The sequence below is a fragment of the Perognathus longimembris genome, chromosome 28 (assembly GCF_023159225.1).
Source record: "Perognathus longimembris pacificus isolate PPM17 chromosome 28, ASM2315922v1, whole genome shotgun sequence".
Lineage (NCBI taxonomy): Eukaryota > Metazoa > Chordata > Mammalia > Rodentia > Heteromyidae > Perognathus > Perognathus longimembris.
In genome coordinates, this window is record NC_063188.1 from 62,013,603 (window position 1) to 62,028,748 (window position 15,146).

Here is a 15,146-nt window from a genome sequence, read left to right on the forward strand (position 1 = left end):
GGGTCTGGGTTAGTTATGTACATTTGATCATATAAAATAATGCTTATCAAAATGAACTCCAGGACATGGAAACAAAGCTTTTTTTCTTTGTTGTTGTTGTTTCCTTTTGTCTTGTTTGTTCATTTATCTGTTTGGGGAAGGGTAAGGAGGATACAGAAGTGGTGGGACAAAGAATGAACACATGAATCCATGATGCCCACTAAACACTATATTTAAAATGAACTATATAACTCATAGGTGAGGACAGAAGAAAAAACTGGGAAAGAGAAAGAGAAGAGGTGACACTGTTAAAAAAGAAATGTACTCCGTACCTGGCTTATGTAACTGTAACCCCTGTGTATATCAATTTTACAATAACAACCAGAATTGCTGCATTTATTCTAATTATGTCTGTGTAGAATTATTTGCAGTATAGTAAGGTCCACCCTCAGGAGGGCTCCATGCAGATGTTCCCCACCTGTTTAAGTCTGTGCCCAGAACCTGAGTTACCTAGGTAACGGACACACCTGGAGGCAGTTGCCTCCTCCTTCTCTGAGGTCACAGCCAATCCACTGGGTCAGATTGCCCACCTTTTCCTATATAATCCAGCTCAACATGGTCCCTGCTCTTTCCTTTTCTCTTTTACTCTCTCTTGCTGCCTTTCTCTCTTTCCTTTTCTCTTCTTCCTTCCCTCTGTCTCCCCATGCCTCCGTCTTGTGTGGGCTGGCAGTTTGCTTTCCCCCCCAATAAACTCCTTTCTCCTGAACCATGTGGCGGGTTTCCTTTCTGACAAACCTTACAAATATTCCATTTTTTAAAACCTTTTCTTTATTGTCCAAGTGAAGCACAGTGAGGTTACAGTTTCATATGTAAGGAGTATTCCATTATTTTTGATGTTTAGAGCATCTGTAATGATATTTCCTGCTTTATTCCAGATATTAGTACTTTTTATCCTTGTTCTTTAATTCTTGGCTGCTTGTCTATCTTGACAGAGACTTTTTTCCTTTTTTCCAGTCCTGGGGCTTGGACTCATGGCCTGAGCACTGTCCCTGGCTTCTTTTTGCTCAAGGCTAGCACTCTTCCACTTGAGCCACAGCGCCACTTCTGGCTTTTTCTATATATGTGGTGCTGAGGAATCGAAACCAGGGCTTCATGTATGCGAGGTGAGCACTTTACCACCAGGCCATATTCTCAGCTGAAGATTTTTTTAAATCAATTTTATTTTTCTTTTCAAAGAACATGTGTTTTTTTTCCTTTGAATAACTATTGTTTTCTCTTTTAATTTCATTTCTTTATTATTTCCCTTTTTCTTATTGCTTTGGGTTTAATTTTCTTCCTTTATTTACTTTTTGTTCCTTTTTTCCCTTTCAATACTAGGGGTAGAATTCAAGACCTCACACATGCTGGAATGGTTGAAATCAGGCAAGCCATTTTCTCCAGTTTTAGTTTTCATTTTCAAGTGTTTCCACAATCGAATTCTGCCCTCCTCTGTAAATTTTAGGATACTCTTGTCTACAGCACAGTGCCACCACTGAGTTACATTTCGGGCCCTTTTAGATTACTTTGAGAGAGTTTCTCACTTTATGCCAAGACCTGTGGATTGTAATCCTATTTATTCTTTCATGTGTTGCTGGTGATGACAGTTTTGCATTACTGCAACCAGCCATTTGTTTAAATGGAGTTTCACAATTTCTTTTGCCTAGATTAAACTTAAACTACAATGATCACTGCCAACCAAGTAGCTAGGATTGTAGGCTTAAGCCACCATGCGTGGCTTAAAAATTATTTATTTATTATTTATTTTTTGTGACCCTGAGACTTAAACTTAGGCTAGGATATCTGTAGGCTAGGCATGTATTCTACCACTTGAGTCATGTTACTAGCCCATATTTTAGATTCTTAAGTAGGTACTTAGGTCATTAATTTCAGACTTTGTTTTATTTCATATATGCATTTAGTTCTAAAAATTGCCTTCACAGTATTAATTTAAATATCTCAACCCTCCCTGGATCTCCTTTTCCTTCCCTCCTCTTTCTTAAATCAATTTTAACATGTATCATCATTCTCTTTTCACATATGTATATAAAGTACGTCTATCATTGTCACTGTCATTGACTCTTTCCATTCACTTTTTCCTCTCCCACTGATATCCTCCCTACAACAGACCCTGTTTTACTCTTCTGTCATTTTTCAGTGTATATTGTTCCAAGGGGCTGCTCCATGGTATTTCACATGTGCATGTATTACATTTTAGTCAGAATACCTCCTGTATTGTTTTCTTTCAGTGAGATTTCTTATGCCGTGTGCATATATAAATGCAATTTATTTTGATATCATTTACTCTCTACTACTCTCTTTCCTCTCCTTGATCTTCCCAAACAGTCCTATAGTAATAATCAAGTTCTCTGTGTGTGTGTGTGTATGTATGCATATGGTGTGTGTATAAACATACACACAAACTCACCTATGTGCAACTATGTTATTAAATTATTTGTGGAACCTAGATTTAATAACAGATTTAACCTAGTTTATTTATTATTATTATAAAGGTGACATAACCATTTCATAAGTCAGGTAATGAGTGCATTTCTTAATTTTTTTTTTGGTCAGTCATGAGGCTTGAGGTCAGGGCCTCATGTGCTGTCCTTGAACTTTTTTGCCCAAGGCTACTTCTGTACCACCTTGAACAATAGCTTCACTTCCAGTCTTTAGGTGGTTAATTGGAAATAAGAGGCTCATGGCCATTCCTGCCTGCCTGGCTTCAAACTTCGATCCTCAGATCCCAGCCTTCTGAATAGCTACGATTACAGGTGTGAGCTTCTAGCACCTAGACTTAGAACATTTCTTTTTGGACACTGTCACCTCTTCCCTTGCTTTCATCCAGTTTTTCCTTCCCATCCTCACTGAAAAGTTATTTAGTTCATTGGCATTTGGCTTTGTAAGGTTCACTTAATCAGTTCTTTAAACCTCACAACTTTGTTATTTGGACTGAATTTCCTGTTGAGAACATTTAGGTGCGTCATTTTGGTGTGTTTTATGATTATATGTGTGATACTGTTTTTTTTTTTATAAACTGTTATGCCAATCTTGCTTTTTACTGGTACATATAGATTATTTGCACTTATGGTAATTATTCATGCCTTATGATTTAAATCTGCCACTGATTTTTTTCTATATAGTCCCTCTCTTTTCTTTCTCCTGCTTTCCTATAGGTTACTTGAATATTTTATGGTAAATTAATTTTGATATATTTAGCATTTATTTATTTATTTATTTTATTGATTTTTGTTGGTTGTGGGGCTTGAACTCAGGGCTGGTCGCTGTCCCTGAGCTCTTTTGCTCAAGGCTAGCACTATACCACTCTGAGTCACAGCACAACTTCTGGTTTTCTGGTAGTTAATTGGAGATAAGAGTTTTATGGACTTTTCTTCCTAGGCTGGCTTCAAACCACGATTCGCAGATCTGCTTGTTTGGTTTTGTTTTTGTTGCCAGTCCTGGGGCTTGAACTCAGGGCCTGAACACTGTCCCTGGCTTCTTTTTGCACAAGGCTAGCACTCTACCACTTGAGCCACAGTGACACTTCTGGCTTTTATATATATATGTGGTGCTAAGGAATTGAACCCAGGGCTTCATGTATACAAGGCGAGCACTTTACCACTAGGCCATATTCCCAGCCCCGATTCGCAGATCTGAGCCCCCTGAGTAGCTATGATTATAGATGTGAGCCACCAAAGCCTGGTGTATTTTAATATTTTGTTTTATTTTTCCAGTCCTGGGGCTTAAACTCAGAGCCTAGAAAATGTCCCTGAGCTTCTTTTGCTCAAGGCTAGCACTTACCACTTGAGCCACATCACCACTTCTGGCTTTTTCTGTTTATGTGGTACAGAGGAATCAAACTCAGGGCTTCATGCATGTAGGCAAGCACTCTACCACTAAGCCACATTCCCAGCCTGCTTTTAAGTTTTTAGGTACAATATACTTGATCAATATCCCCCTTTCCAACTTCTTCCCCATCTCTCCCAAACCTATCCATCCCCTCAAATTATGTAGTTCCATTTTCACATATGTACAATTTGCTCCCCCTTCCTCTGTTCATTGTTCTTCTGCCTTTCCCCTTGCTTTACTCCTATCCTCTTTAAGGATGGCTCCTTTAAAAATCTTTGTCAGATAATTCTGACATCCCTGTTATCTCAGTTCTGACCTCTATCTATTATGCCTTTTTACTTAAAAAATAATTTTTTGCTATTCACTAGTGGCAGCAAAGTTTGTGAGGCTCTTTTTTTTTTCCAATTAAGCACAAAAAAAGCTGGATGTGAAGCTGTGGCTCAAGTGGTAGAGTGCTAAGTGTGAGCACAAAAGCTCAGGTATAGTGCCTAGGCCCTGAGTTCAAGCCCCAGGACTGGCACAAAAATATTTTTAAGATCAAAATATGTAACAAGTAAAACGTAAAGTAAGCAGATTTTTCCCATCTGTTTGTTGCTTTACCAAATATTGGTAAATCACATTCTTTCCATCATTGTAAAGTTCTTAAAATACAAAAGAAATCTAGTCATATTTAAGTCTAGTAGATTAGATAGCGCTTCTAGGACTTGTATGTTTTGATTTTGCCTTCAGTACGTTCCACACCACCCACCTCCACTCATTCCCATAGTAACTTCTACTGCCTCCAGCATGATGTCTATAACCACCCAAGCCACAAAGAGTGCCATATTCTGTGCTGGAATTATTCTCCATTTACATCCTCCTAATAGATCTATATTCTTCCTGTACATCTAGTCCATGTCTGCCTTTGACTCTCATTCCAGAACCTCCTATGCCAGAGCTGCCTCCAGAGGCAGAATTCAAGAACAGTTCAGTGTATCAGTGTTGCATGTTACGTTTGTCTTTAAAGTAGTAAGTACAGTCTTCATGCATCACAAAGTCTGCATTTGTGTCTTCTGTTGCTCTGCTATCAGATGCAAGATCAATATGAACTTGGATTTAGTAGTGAGGAGGTTAGCAATGACATTTTCAGTTGTACAAAAAAGGTAATCCTCTCCTATGTATGAAATGACTACCATGAAATCCTGAAGTTTCCTCACCAGCTCTACCATGGCCATGCTGTACAACCTTTCTGATACCTCATTTGAAGTCAGCTACAAAGGGACATGAAGGTTTCCCCATTGCACGTCCTCTGACAGTCAATCATCAGTCCAATCTCACTGGTACCATTTCCCATCCTTGAAAACCACAACCAAATGGCAACTCACAACTCATGTTGCCTGTTCCATGATATTGGATTGTTCATAATCCATTCCATCTTAATACCTGCTCATTTAAATGTCTCCTTTATTGTAGATACCAGCTGGTATCTAACTACTCAGTTTGAGTTTGTGGGGTCCTGGGTCATGTGGGGAGCAGGGCCAGCTGTATGCCTCATACAGTGCCTTCAGCAGTGAGGAGGGTCTTGGATAGTGGCAGTGGCAACTGCCGAGGAAGGTGCACAGCAGAGCTACTGGCTGCATTGGGACAGCACAATGGTGGAATAGGGCCTATTAGGACTTCTTATTATTGTTGTTTTGGCAGTGCTGGGAATCAAACCCAGGAATTTGTATGTGCCGTGCAAGTGTTCTTTCACTGAGCTACATTACTAGTCCCACTTAATATCTTCTTTATTAACAATGAGATTGTAGTGATGAGTTATTTTTTAGTGAATCCTGGGAATTTTGCTTTTCTGTATACTGAAACATCTTTTTTTTGCATATGCCTGCCCCCCTTTAAAAAAAAATCTAGACTCTATTAGCTTAAATAAAGACAAACAATATTTATACAAATGCAAAGTTGCTCAAAGATGTTCTCCTACTTTATGGGTTGTCTCTTCATTTGGTAATTGTTTCTTTTACTGTGCAACCATTTTTAATTTGGTGAAATCCCACTTGTCAAGTTTTGCTTTTATTTTCAGAAAATTGGTTGCCTATGTCTATATCTTCAAATGTTTTCACATAGTAGCTCCAGTTCTTTTTTAAAAAATTCAGTTCTTAAAATGTTGTATCCATTTAAAATATTTTTGCCAGTATTGATGCTTAAACTCAAGGCCTATTCACTGTCACTTAGCTTTTCCTTCCCTCTCAAGGTTGGCATTCTATGACTTGAGACACAGCTCCACTTGGAGCTTTTTAGTGGTTAACTGGAGATAAGAATCTTGTGGGCTTTCCTGCCCATGCTAGCTTTGAACCATGATCCTCAGAGCTCAGCTTCCTGAGTAGATAGGATTGCAAGAATGAGCCACTGGCACTCAGCTCATTTTGAATTAGTTTTTGCACAGGGTGAGAGATAGGGGTCTAGATTCTCTGTTTTATATGTGGATACTCAGTTTTTCCAGTACCATTTGTTGAAGGGGCCACCTTTTCTCCAATGTATGGTGGAACACAATAAATGACCTAGAAATAAACCCATACAGCATTAACTATCTGATTTTTTACAAAGGAGCCCAAACCAGTGTTGGTTTTGTTCCTGTGACTCTGACCAAATGGGAGGATCCTCATTATTGGACAGGACTGAGAATTTCTGTTGTACACAAGCTCTCCACTGATAACTCTCTACTAACGAAAAGTAAAGGTGCCTAAGTATTACTTCATTATTGTTTCTTCCCTCTCTGGAGATGGTGTCAACTTTACCACTGGGGAAAATCCTGTTGTTCCTTTAGGTCTTTGATGATATTGCCTCAGAGATAAGGTTACTTCCAGGTGTAGGCAGATGTCTAGGCTCTGTACATTGCTCCCTTGATGTAGTATGTATGGGTGGGCGTCATTATCTGCTGCTGGGAGTAAAAGTCTCAGCTTATACTCGACCTACTCTGGCTGCATGTTAGAGTACTGGGGTACTGAGATGCAATGTAGAGTTGAGTACCAGTGGCTCACACCTATAATCCTATCTACGCAGGAGGCTGAGCTCTGAGGATTATAGTTCAAATCCAGCCTAAGCAGTAAAGTCTGTGAGACTCTTATATCCAATTAACCACCAAAAAGCCGAAAATGGAGCTGTGGCTCAAGTGGTAGAGTGCCAGCCTTGAGCTAAAAAAAAGCTAAGGGATGGCGCCAGGCCCTGAGTTCAATATCCAGTGCTGGCACAGAGAGAGACAGAGGGGGCGGGACGAGAGAGACAGACAAAGAATATAGCCCATGATGGTTAAAGTTCAGGACTCCTCATTTGTCTTTGCTGGTATGGCTGTGAGTATCAATGGGCCTATAAGCATTTTTTCTCTGCTTCAGGTTGTTGTAGAATGGTTATTACCTAAATTTTTTCTGTCTTTCTAGGTTAACCTTTCCTAGTCCAGCTTTGACTAGTGAGAATAATTTCCTCCCTTTGGCAGTAGTAAAGTTTGAACTCAGAGCTTTTGGCTTCCTCGGCAGGTGCTCTATCACTTGCACTGTACTCCTAGCCCTGACAACTGTCTTCTGTTAGGACTCTTTTTTTTTGTCTATGCCTTTTAATTGTTTGTTGGTTTGGTTTTATTTTTGAGTTTTTCAAGTTGATGTCTGGGCCAAGAAGGTGAAGATAGAATACCTGTCATTTCTCCATCATGAAGATCACAACTTGTCCACCTCTTTCCACTTACATTTTTTTCTTAGATTTGTCTTATGTACCGTGTCCAAGATTTTAATTACAATAGCAAGAGCAATAGGGCAAAGTATGTCAAGTCTATCTTCCTTCTTGTATTTTAAATGAACAGAAATACTGCTCTCATTTGCTATCATTTCTGTGTTTCAAAGAAATGAAATAGTATGACCCAAGATGAATCAAAGCAGTGGCAGTTTTAGAAAATCATCACCCTGATTCTAAAGGAGACATCTTTTGGATGTTGAAATCTTGGTAGCAATGGTCACATAGTGTCTACTTATATGATGCCATCAAGATTACTTCTTAGATGCTGCAAAAGGAATGACAGACCCTTGTGAATGTCAGGCCCCATTGCGTGGGTTTGTTTTTGTGACCTGAAGTGCAGAACAATCAGCTTTGCAAATGTTGAGCTTTATTGTCTGGCTTTTGTGTATAGGTAACCATAGTTATTAGAACATCTAATGCTCTTTTTCCAGCTCTTCCCTGGAGTCTCCTCCTGCAATCCATCCTTCAAGATCATGACCCAGTCTCCAAGGGCACAGGCCCCGCCACTACAGCCACATGTCTCCTGTAGCAGATGAGCAGCTTGTTCTTCAAGCACGGCTCTGTAAATATCATTTCTCACAAATGAGCTTCCTATAAAGATTATTAGATGGCAAGGCATTCAAGGTTATTTTTCCTTTCTTTTTCTCCCTCTTCCTTTCTCTCCCCCTTTCCTTCTGTCTGCATGCTGGTACCAGGGCTTGAACTCAAGGCCTCATTCTCTTGCTCAGCTTTTTTGCTCAAAGAAAGCTCTATCATTTGAGCTACACCTCAACTTCCAGCTTTTTTGCTGGCTAAGTGGAGATGAGCTTCTCAGATTTGTCTGCTTAGGCTGGCTTTGAACTGTGATCCTCAGATCTCAATCTCCTGAGTAGCTAGGATTACAGATGTGAGCCACCAGCACCTGTTTGAGGTCATCTTTTCTTATAAGTACTGGAACTTATGATAGATCACCGTTTTTATTAAGAAAGGCCTCCTAATGGATGAAGGATATGCTTTGCCAGTCAGTGAGGTGGGAGGGGCAAGACAATTCATCCCTATCTTGTAGGGGACTGTGCAATCAAGTATATATCAGATGCTCTGCACAGGGCCTGGCAGCATGAAAACCAGTAATAAATGGTAATTCCTCCACTTTGCCACACCCCAGTTCCTACCTCCTAACTCCTTCTCTCCTTTCTATAACCCCATAGGAGTCCTCTTCTACTTTACCACCCATGGATCCCCTTTCATAGGTTTTCATTCATATGCCACCGTTTGCGGCAGTTTCCATGGTAATCACTGTCCTTCTTTGTTGGGAGTTTAATAGTCTCTAAGTGTGTGGACTCTCCTAACCCACATCAGGAGATTTCAGTGATCTTGAGAGTTGTTGAGAAATTGTCAGTTATATGCCATTATATTCAACTCATCCTAATTAGATATAAGAACACATAACATTGTTTGGATGGGAGAATCATTCCACTCTGTCCTGGACTCCCAGTTCCTGGACATATGAAGAATCACTATCTCCCCAGAACATGTGCATGAGGGATTCTCTGACTGGGCTATAGGTGTTGAGATATGTGTCAAGAGGTTCAGCAGATTGGGTAATGGACCCAACCTCATTGAAAGCTTCTGAGTACACCACTGAGGATTTTGCTCTTTCCTCATCCTCCTACCTGTTCCTTAAGGTGATGAGAGCCATAAGCATTCTGCTCTAAGGCAGTTTTTTACTCTATACAGTCTTGGTCCTGACCCTGGAACTAGCTGTTGCCTGCTTTTCTCAGCCACCATTTACCTGCCCTACTACTGGAGGCACTGCAGATAGTACAATGTGTTTCCTAACATCTTGGGATTCCTAGCCTCAAAGAGCTTACAACCAACTAGGAGAAGGTGGATGGACATTAAGTAACTTGGAAAATTGAAGTTGACTTTGGACAAGAGGTTCACAATCTTGCTCTTGCTAGATTCCCAACTTCTTTCTTCCCTCTGTTCATTCTCCTCCATAGTTTGTGTATTGGTGTCTTTTCCCTTCCATATTTGCATGTGCCAACATGAGACAATTTGCAATGTCCCAGTAGTATGAGGTGAGGTGGTAGGTGAGGGACTGTTCCTTGGGAGATGATCACATGGAGCCCTTGGGAAATAAGACAGGAAACATACTGCCTTGGCAGAGCAGCGTAGACTAGCTTTCTCTGGTCCTGCACCATCGGGTACACTTTGGCACCCTCCAACATATTCAGACACAGCTTTTCCTGACCATCTCCTCACCCCATCACTAATCTGTTTTGTCTTCTTTGGCCTTCACCCCTGATCATTTTTAATCTGTCAAAAAAAAGAGAGGGAAAAGTGACAGAATTCCTAAGAACCCTGACCAACCCCCATCTTCTCTTCAAAGGAAGTGTATGAGGTGTGAATGGGTGTCAGGGAGTGCAAGAAAATATATCCCCCACAACAGAGAAGACTCTCTGCTAGGAGAATCAGGGTATATCTTCAAGTGTGAGGATGGAGATGACCTGCTATTGGGGGTATCTGAGAAGTAGTAGGTGATGTACAGATTTCTTAAGCCACTCTGCAATGTCTTTTACCCTATGGCTCCTGGCATGACAATTTCTTTGAACACATACATTCCTGGGTCAAACATTTGCCAAATGAATTTCAGATGAATAATCAATTCTTTTAGTGTAATCATGCCCCCATGCAACATTTGTTTCATGCAGCAATTTCAGCATAGGACATTTTCACATGAAAACATTACTCATTTATGTGAATTCCAATTTAACTGGACTTCTGAATTTATCTGGCCACTCTATCTACCTGGTGCAGGGAAAACTGCTATGAAGGACTGTTTTTGATTTTTGTCTGTGTTTAGGGGCCTGGGTCTGAAAGCAGGAGAAGGCCTTCACCAGTAGGTGGTTCAAGCCATATCTGGTGGTTTGGAATTGGAAAAGTCTGAGAGCCCTTGCAGCTCTGCCAGCCTTAGAATCTCTAGGAACTTTGTAAGGAAGAAATAGGGAAATGACAGAAGGGTAGGACTGAGAACTAGAAGTCTCCAAACAGCATCAACCATTTTTGTAGAGCTAGAGATAGTGGGACATATGCTAATGGTGGGCACACGACTTTCTCATGTGACTGGGAACAGCTAGAGTATTCCACAGTTCACATTGTTATTTATTGATTCTGCTCTTGAAATGGACACCGTTTCCTCATGTTCTCTAGAGCTAACAGAACAACCCAAGGCAGGTTCAGTTTAACTGGGACCTCATTCAGTGTCCCTGTTTATTGTTTATCTTTCCACTCCTATTTTCTCTCTCTCTCTCTCTCTCTCTCTCTGTGTGTGTGTGTGTGTGTGTGTGTGTGTGTGTGTGTGTGTGTGTGTGTATGTATGTGTGTTCATTCTGGGGTTTGAATTTAGGACACGAGTGCAGTCCCTGAGCTTTACTGCTCAAAGATTGGAGATAAGAGTCTCATGGACTTTCCTGTCTGGGCCAGCTTTGAACAGTCATCATCGGATCTCAGCCTCCTGAGTAGTTAGAATTATAGGTGTGAGCTATCAGTGCCTGGCCACCCCTACAACCATCTACATGAGGCCACCATGTCACAGTTCACCAAGTGATCAGTCTTCTGTTATAACTCATTATCATTATTTACAGCAAGGAAACCAAGCCTCAGACATTTTCCCAGTGCCATTGAGGTCAATGATTCATCCACTCTGGCTGTTTTAAAAAACGAAACAAAACAACAGGGGCTAAACTAGGAGAACAGTAAGATCCAGAAGTACCCCCAGAGAGTTTCGATAGCAAGATGGAAGGAGAGGAGGCATAGTCAGAGGGCAAATAAATATATATAATCAGATGGGAGCAACACAGTTCCTCAGAGCCAGGCCTGGAATGAACAAAGACCTCCCTCTTAGAGGGATTCCACAGAGGATGCATGTGGCCACTCAGCCCCAGAGTGCTCTTTTGCTCAGCAGACAGCTCTTCTCTCAGATCTCCACTTGCTACCTGACCCTAGCCCCTTGATTTGTCCTGGAACTCAGTGCATTTGGCCTGCATGACCATCAGTTGAGTTAAGGCAGCTTATCCCTGGCAGGACATGCAGATCCTTTCCCTGCTGGCTTCTCAAAAGTCCTTACCCTGCCCTGAGCACCAACCAACCTTTTTACCCAATGCAATGTTTATAGATTCCAGTGGTAAGCAGATTCTAAGAGAGCCTTTGTGTGTGTGTATGTGTGTGTGTGTGTGTGTGTGTGTGTGTGTGTATACATGCGCATGCATGTTCTTGTCATGCTAGTTTTGGAGCTTGAACTCAGAGCCTGGAAATACCACTTAAGCCACAGCTCCACTTCTGGCTTTTTCTAGTAGTTAATTGGAGATAAGAATCTCACTGGCTTTCCTCCTAAGGCTGGCTTTGAAATGGGATCCTCAGATCTCAGCCTCCTGACAAGCTAAGTATTATAGATATGAGCCACCAGTGCCTGGCTGGGTCTTGTGCTCTGCTTTAAGAGGGGCTGTTTGTCAAATCTAGAATTTTTTGTTTGTTTTTTGCCAGTCCTGGGGCTTGAACTCAGGGCCTGTGCACTGTTCCTGGCTTTTTTTTTTTGGCTCAAGGCTAGCACTCTACCACTTGAGCCACAGTGCCACTTCCAGCTTTGTCTACATATGTGGTGCTGAGGAATCAAACCCAGGGCTTCATGCATATGAGACAAGCACTCTAACACTAAGCCATATTCCTAGGCCCCCAAGTCCAGAATTTTTTGCTCCCCCCTCACTGCTCTAGTTGCTCCTGAGGTAAGTCTGTGGAAAGCCAAGGCTGACAGAACACATTCAAAATAACAGCAACTGGTTTTCCTATTCAACATAGGCCCTGTTTGTCCTAGGACCCACTCCCAAATAATATCAAACAAGTCCATAACCTATTTTACCCACTCTGTGAAAACCACATTCTCCTTGTTTTCATTGTCCAGCAGAGGCCAAAGCAGTCGTCACCAGTGCCTCTTCTCCCCGACCACCTGCATGGCCAGACCTCAGGCCAAATCTTCCCTACCTGCCTGCGCCGTTTCTGTTCTTCACCTGAACCCTGTGTTTATAGACATTGACTTTTGTCTCAAATAGAAGACTGTCAGAAAATTTCCCTAATGAGTCTGGTGCAGTAGTGCATGCCTGTAATCCAAGCACCTGGGGGCTAAGGCAGGAGGATTGAGATTTTAAAGCTAGTCTGGGCTATATAAAAAGACTGACTCAAAAACAAAGCTTCCCTAACAGAAGTATATATCTTTATAAATGTTGAATTACCTCTACCTCAAGCAATGAATAGAAATTGAGATCTAATCTAATAAAAATAGAGATCTGGGCCAGCAAAAGTCCCTCTGAGCCATTCTAGTGACTTAGATCATGATTTACAAGTCTCTGTTTCTGAAAGTTGTGCCCTATTTACATGTGCCACTTTCCCTGCCCAAAATTTGATCTTCACCTCTTCAGTGCCCATAGACTAAGGCCAGACTCCTCATCTTGGAGTCCAGACTTATGGAAAGTGGCTTTGCAGCCATGACCGGACTTGAAACTCCTTCACAGGGCCACATTGCATTCTAGCTAGGCAGCTATGCTGCACCTGCCATCCTTCAGGACTCAGTGGCATGAGGTTGGATTCATGGAAGGCATTCAGACTAGGACAAGGCCAGTCATGTGTCCTCGCTAACACAGCTCCATTCTGGAGGAGAGGCTTCTGAATGTCAGAAAGGAGAGGATCCAAGTGGTGTGTGTGTGTGTGTGTGTGTGTGTGTGTGTGTGTGTGTGTGTGTGTGTGTGTATGTGTGTACATGAACCCATGCACACTAGTCCTGGGGCTTGAACTCAAGGCCTGGGCACTGTACCTGAGCTTTTTTGCTCATGGTTAGTGCCTTAGCACTTGAGCTACACCACTTCCAGATTTTTGCTGAGTAACCTGATATTAGAACCTCATGGACTTTCCTGCGTGGGCCAGCTTCAAACTGAAATCCTCAGATCTCAGACCTCCTGAATACCTAGGATTCCGGGCATCAGCTACTGGTGCCCAGCTGGGCCTTTGTTTTGAAGGAGACAGTATTACCTGCACTGATAATCTGACACTCAACACCCTAGGTACTGTCATCTCCTGCAGAATACCGCTATTGCTCTTCAAAGGTTACTCCTTTATTTTCTGAACCTTAAAACATACATCTATCCCTTTTCTTCTCTGCTCAGAACTTTTACTGATCTCCCATTCCTTGGCCTACAAGGCCCTCTGTGATGTGCGATAGCCAGTGTCTCTGACCTCACCTTTTCTGTTCCTCTCACCCACTTGGCCCATCTTCCAACTGCTCCTGGAAACTGGCCAGGTACAACTTACTTCACATGCTGAGACCTCCCTGCTCTTTTGTCTAGAACAGTCTCAGTTCAAACAGCCATACAACTCGCTTCATCAATCACCTTCCAGCCTGTGCTCAAATGTGATGACACCTTCATAGTTGGTCCCCCTTGACTATCATCGTCAAAGCTGTAACACCTGCTCTTTCTACTGGACATCTCCCCGTTCTGCATTTTGGATCATTCCTAGTCTGCTCCAACTGTTTTCCTTGAGGTGGTTCTCCATTTGAGAGGGGGGTCTCATTATTTAGCCTACGCCTCAAACTCAACATCCTCCTGCCTCAGCCTCCTAAATGCTGGCTGGGATTACAAGTGTCCACTACCACAATTCGGAGAACTAATCTTTCTCATTCACTCTTTCTTTTTTGTGTGTGAGGATGAGGATTGAATCCAAGGCTTTTCACATGAGGGTCAAGGATTCTATCATTGAGCTACACCCTCAGCCCTTTAAACTTTCCTCCTGTAATGTTTATGTATACTTGATAATTAATTTCCATTTTCTATCTTTCTTCACCAGAACATAAACTTCTCTAAAGCAAGACTTTGTTTTAATTTTCTTTACTTTTTAATTTTCTTTACCAGCTGAACAGTGCCCGAAACATACTATGCCCTTAATAATTATGTTGTCTTAAGAAACCCTTCCAGTCTTTCTTTCATGGAAACTCCTAACACATACTTGGCTGGACTTAAAGGCACCTATTCCCACAATTTCACTAGGTACATGCAAATGTGCACACAATTGTGCAGACACACATACATGTACTAGGAACACAAGTACACATGGACTTCTAAAAATTATTAACTTGAGGGAACTTTTTTTTTTTTACCACCTAACTCTATTATACAACTCAAAAATACCCAATAGTTGAATCATACAGTGAACATGTCCCACGTAGATTGTAGAATATTTTGATATAATTAATTTGTCACCTATCTATCCAGCAATACATCCTATTTGCAATCAGAATTAACTGCTGGCATTACTATTAATCATTGAAACATTCAAAATCAAAAAGAGATCAATATTGGTTTACTTTTTTCCATTTAAAATTTTTATTTATTGTCAGAGTGGTGTACAGAGGGGTTACAGTTTCATACCAAAGGCAGTTAGTACATTTATTACCAAACTTGTTACCGCCTCCCTCATTTTTCTCCCACTTTCCCTCC